Source organism: Camelus dromedarius, chromosome 13 (assembly GCF_036321535.1).
Source record: "Camelus dromedarius isolate mCamDro1 chromosome 13, mCamDro1.pat, whole genome shotgun sequence".
NCBI lineage: Eukaryota > Metazoa > Chordata > Mammalia > Artiodactyla > Camelidae > Camelus > Camelus dromedarius.
Window position 1 is genome coordinate 9788862 of NC_087448.1, and position 6105 is coordinate 9794966.

The window sequence follows — 6105 nt, forward strand, 5'->3', positions numbered from 1 at the left end:
CCTCCCACTGCAGGGTTTTCAGTACCGCACCCGTCATTTCCTAGCCCGTCCATGTTGTTGAAACAAATGGGGTTCTCCTCTTTAAAAGGGGATATTGGATATAATGCTGTTAGTTTGTGTTCTTCCAAAAGCCAACCGTGACATGGGGATTTGAGTGCAAATCCCACCTCTCTTTGAGAGGGGATCCTAGGAAGCATGGTGAGGAACTAAGGAGAGGAGTTGGGAAGACGATGGTCAGTAACGAGTGCGTTACCGCTGTGGGCACTTGAAAGTAAGTCCTACCAGAGACCTTCTAAGAGACTGAGCAGATCACGCCTCAAAACTGTCTCACCAATGAGCAAGGAAGCTGGGCTGTTTCACACCAACTCCCTTTCTCATTGGACAAGGATTGCTCCTGGGGGTTACAAACCCCTGCTCCATGTGCAGGCCAAGCATACTGCTGCATCCAGAGAAGGCCCTCAGGCAGAGAGACACGTACTTTCGTGACAACTGTCCACTGAAGCTCTAGGTGACCTTCAATGTGAGCAGAGGATATGGTAAGGACATCGGCAGCATCTGCTGAAGGTGGAAAGAAGGAAGCGAGGCCAAATAACGGATTCCCCTTATCCTCTTACCCCAGGTCCCAGGGCAGGACCTTGTGGTGGGGCCAGCATTTTCTTTCTCTTGATAGATATGGCTAGGGTTTCATGCCATGAAAGTGACTCCTCTTGTACTATGATGTAGCTGCCCTGGATCCTTGCCACACTGCAAGCTGGATTTCAGGGCATCATCAAAACAGGAAAGACATGCCAAATGTCATAATTTCATCCCCTGCCCAGGTCATGTCTTCTGATGAAACTGCCTGGCCACCTTCTGCCCATCAGAGCAAGGCTAACACTCAAGATCTACAATACAGCTTCCCCCAGGGTAAAATCAACAGAAGTAGGAGCTTACTTCTTACCGGCTTACTTGGAAATATGAGGCTCATTATTGGTGCAAATGTTTAATTTTGCTTGTGCAGCTTCATGGCCACATCATGCTGACCAGTCATAGCACACTGACTTGAATTGATGTGTTCAATGTAATGTTCTAAAACAAAACCTAGTCTTTTAATCTTTTATTTCTTCTTTTCCCAAGGTGAGATAATCCTAACAATTTTGTGTAGGAAACTCCTTACCGCTCTTACTTCCATTATTGGTAATATTTATTATTATAAATTATAAATCCATAGAATTGCAGTAGAAATATGCATACATGGAAAGAGTATCATTACCACGTCAGCTGGTGAAAAAAAGTGTAAACACATGTAAACAGTTCCTAAATTTCAGGAAATGAGCTGGAAATACAAAGTACTAAAAACTGACTGACCAGCATATGCCACTTAATTTTGCTAACTGATTTTAGCTTTTCTGTTTTCTTGTGGGAGACTAAACTCAGGACTCTCTTTTACCTACTTCTTCAGTTCTCTGCCTATTGTGAGTTGAATGGTGTACCCAAAAAAGGTATGTTGAATTCCTAACCCCCGGAAACTTCAGAATGTGATCTTATTTGCAAAAAGGGTAATTGCAGATATAATTAGTTAAGATGATGTCCCAAAGGAGTAGGTGGGACCAAAGTCCAGTGTGACTGATGTCCTTATAAGAAAATGCCCCAGACAGACACAGGGACAATGCCACATGACAGCAGAGGCAGAGACTGAAGTGCGGCACCTCCAAGCTGAGGAACACCAAGGACTGCCGGGAAAACACCAGAAACTGGAAGAGGCAACGAAGGATTCTCCCCCTGCTGGTTTCAGGGGGAGCACAGCCTCCAGAATGGTGAGACAAATTTCTGTTGTTTTAAGCCACCTAGTTTGTGCACTTTTTATGGCGACACCAGGCAACCCTCATTTTTTTCTTCTTAATTCATATTTTAAAAGTTCTTATTCCATCTGCTATTCATCTGTTACCCCTTTCCTCTTTCGTAATTTCCACCTAAGTAAAAGCTGAGACTTCACTTCCATCCAGCAACCACAGGGCCTCAGCTCACCATACTCTTTATAGCAACCCCCTTGTCCCAAAGGTGACGATATGTTTGCCCCCATATGCCACGTGTCTGATGATAAGATCATGAACCCCAAAACTGCACTGGTACAATCTTCCTGCCCATGACGTTCACCAAATAAAACTGCTTTAAATTAAGGCTGTGGTTTTCTGATCTGTCCAGCATCAGGAAGAAACTACCAGGCGCTCCTCACCTGGCTTCAGCACCTCTTCACCTAGCGCCCTCTCTTCCCACAGTCATGGCTCGACCTCCTCATGCAAATGAACCTGTGGTTCAGTCCGTGGGCCAATCCTGACGTTAGGTAGGAGGAATTTGAGAGATTGCAGTCCACTGCTCTGTGAGGGTGGCTGGACTCCATGCCCTTGGGCTCCTTTTGCATCTTGGGCATCGCATTCCTCTATCAAAGCAAGTGTACATTGTGCTCTTTGTGTAAATGTCTTTCTTTCCTCTTTGTTTCCCCAAGGCTTAGCATAGTGACTAGCACACAGTAGGGCTTCAATATACATATTTGTTTATTTATTGAATGAGGTGAATGAGCCACACTTGCTGCTCTCCCTAGTTCTACAGTAGGTGGGCTTCAGCTTTTCCAGAGATCCAGTGTCTGTCTCGTGCCACAGGGAATGAGGAGCGCGTGCCCTGTGCTCCCAGATCTCTCATTCTCAGTTATACTTCACTGACCCCATCTGGGGTGGTGAATTTCACGTTTCAGCTTGGCTAGGCCACAGTACCCAGACATTTGGTCAAACACATCTGCAGTGACTGTGAAGGTATTTTTTAGATGAGAATAACATTTAAATCAATAGACTTTGAGTAAAGCAAATTACCCTTGCTATGGGCAGAATGCTTTCATCCCTCTGCCAAATTCATATGTTGAAGCATTAATCCCCAGTGTGATGGGGTTTGGAGGTGGAGATTCTAGGAAGTAATTAGATCATGAGGGCAGAGCTCTTACAAATGGGACTAATGCCCCAATAAGAAGAGATAACAAGAGAAATGATCTCTCTGTGCCATTGTAAGGACACAGCAAGAAGGTGTCAGTTTGTAAACCAAGAAGAGGGCGCTCTCACCAGAAACCAAATTGGCCGGCACCTTGATCTTGGACTTCTTAGCCTCCAGAACTATGAGAAATACATTTTTGTTGTTTAGCCAAAATTCATGGCATTTTTGTTAGAAGAGCCCACACAGACTAAGACAACCCTCCATAATGGCTCATCCAATCAATTGAAGGCCCTGAGAAAAAGAGTGACCTCTGAAGAGGAGGGAATCCTGCCATTAAGTGGCCCTCAGACTTGAACTGCAACGTCAAGCCGTCCCGAGTCTCCAGCCTGCTGGTCTACCCTGAAGATGTTGGCTTGCCAGTCCCCACAATCCCATAAGTCAGCTCCTTATAATAAACCTCTGTCTTTGGCTTGATAGGTAAATAGAGAGCCAGAGAGATGGGGGGTGGGTGGAGAGAGAGAGTGATAGAGAAATATAGAGATATGCAGAGATATAGTTATACATCCTACTGATTCTGTTTCTCTGGAGAACTCTGATTAATATTACCACCCCACCCCCTCCCAAGGACCAGTGATCTTCCTCGGGAATGGCAGACTCATCAGCTCCCATGCTGACAGATGGTCCCTGTCTGCTTGGCTCTCTAAATAGAGTATGCTGGTGGCTGTCCTCATGCTCTGTGATCAGTGGACAGTCCCATCCCCATGTGCACTGACAGGAACCCCCTGTTGCCAGTTTCACCACTCCCCAGATTGTGTGTGCAGCCTGTCTGACTAGACCTGCCCTCAGTCTCTCACAGAGTCATTCATATCTGGTTCTGGGAGACCAGACTCCCGTATTAGTCATAGTGGGGTTTTTCCAGGTACTTTATGATGCTTTAACATCTTGGGGCTTGGAAAGACTGCTCCTTTTAGGGCTACTGATTCCTAGAGTTGGTAAACAACTTGCCTCAGAGCATGCCTTCGATATGCCAACCAACCAGTCCAAAATCCTTACCCCCAGTCTCCTCCTCTATCTAACTCTCATACACCAAACCAATATTCCCCTGCTCTAATTACCTCAGGGTCAGGTACCAGAGACTAGAGACCATCCCTATAGTTCAGAGCCGGCCCCAATTATTCAAACAAGCCAATCCGAAACTTGCTCAAATTTGCCTACCCTTCTTCACCCATTCCTCCCGGTAGAAATCACCATAAAGGCTCTGGTCCGTGCTCTCTCCTGATTCCTTCTGCCTCCTGATTTTCCCATGTGACCCTGTGTGATATGACAGGCTCCCTCTTCTCGGGGAATCAAAGACACTTTTCTTCAAAGGCAGTTGTCTCCATGTCTTGTCACCATACCATACCTGATGAAAACAAATCCCAGGCACATTTCAAGTTAACCCCGCCTCCCTCTCTCCCCTGCCAGCCCTCCACTTCCCCTCCCCAATCAGATATGGACAGGATTTCCAAAGTCACTGTCAGATAAATTATGTTCTACGAAAGTCTCAGAGAGTCTACTGGTAGACTTGCATAAACAAGGGGGATTTAACCTTCTCCTTTATATTGTTTCCATAATAAAATGTAGGTACAGAAACTGGGGTTGATTAATTTGTTAATGTGAGATGATTGTTCTGATTTGGCAAGTATTCATGGCCTTATGCCTGCTGGGATTGGAGTTTTTATTTATAAGGGAATTATTCCACAGTGAGTGCCCAACCAGTGGCCAAAAAGATATGAAAGAAGAACGACCTGGGTTTTCTGAACCATCTGATATAGCAGTCTGTCCTCCTGTGCAGGCCAAGGAGGTTTTACCTGTGCAAACATGCCAGATGGACAGACTGGGACTCAGGTGCACCCTGCATGAGGGAGCCTGCATGCAAGGAGGAAGGAAGGCCCACAGGCTGGTGGGACCCTGACACTGACCTTGTGGTGCCTACAACCATATGTCCATCTGGCTGAGTGTCCTTTAATAAACCACTGCCTTTGTGCTCTCATTCTTCCAACTAAAACATGCCACATCTCCGGTGCTGGTGCCCTAATTTATTCCCTCAAAGTTACTCTGTGTAATATCCTTAACCAAACCTTTTCCACCAGCCACCAGACGACTAGAACATTTGTTCAGTATCCTCCTGTTTCCTTATTCATCTTGGAAGCGAGTTTTTCAAACACCTTCAGCCTTCTCTTCCCAGACTAAAGATTCTGTAACTTTTTTACCCTTTGATCATTGTTACTGTTTTTTTTAAATCCTCCCCAGTTTTCCATATTATTCTTATACCATGGAATGTAAATGGTATACGAGACTACACATAATAAAGGCATGAAACATCACCGATCATGATATATTTGTGATGATAACTGACGAGGGCTGATCCCTTACTCTAGGTTTCCTAAAGGAAAGGGGAAAAATGCTAACACAGTCTGCCAATAAACCTAAGAGTTGGATGGATAAGGAAAATAAGCTACCTCAATTTTTTAAAGGTGTCATTTGAAAAATTATTCCAAGCAAATTCACAGCAGAACAACTCCATCCTCTGCACCTCCTAGTAGTTTACATAAATTCCAGCCTACAATCCATCAGGCCAAATACAAAAAGGTCAGGGATTTTAATCAACAATCTGTTTAAAAGAAATGATTTGTATACTGCTAACATACATTGCATGTTCCTTATCATCATAAAATACAAACACAAATGTGTTATATACATAAAATATAAATAGGTAATTATGCCGTCCATGTGTGTTTTTTGTGGCACCTTGATGTACTGTAAATGTTGAACAACTCTAGGTATCTATTCAACTTGTTGGGAGAGCAAGGGTAGTATAGTGTAGTGGTCAAGTGCTCAGAGCCTGAAGCCTGGCTTCATATTCCAGCTCTGCTCCCCACTAGTGTAGACCATCATGTCGGTCTTCTTAACTCTCTGCACCTCATTTCTTCATCTGTAAACAAAGAATGATGGGAAAAATAATACTTGCCTCTAGGGGTCTTCTGAGCATTAAATAAATTAATACATTAAAAAAAAACACACACTTTGAACAGGTCCTGCCCGTAATAATTTCTTGCAATTATTATTACTGTCGTTTTCATAACTATATCCTGAACACTGGCA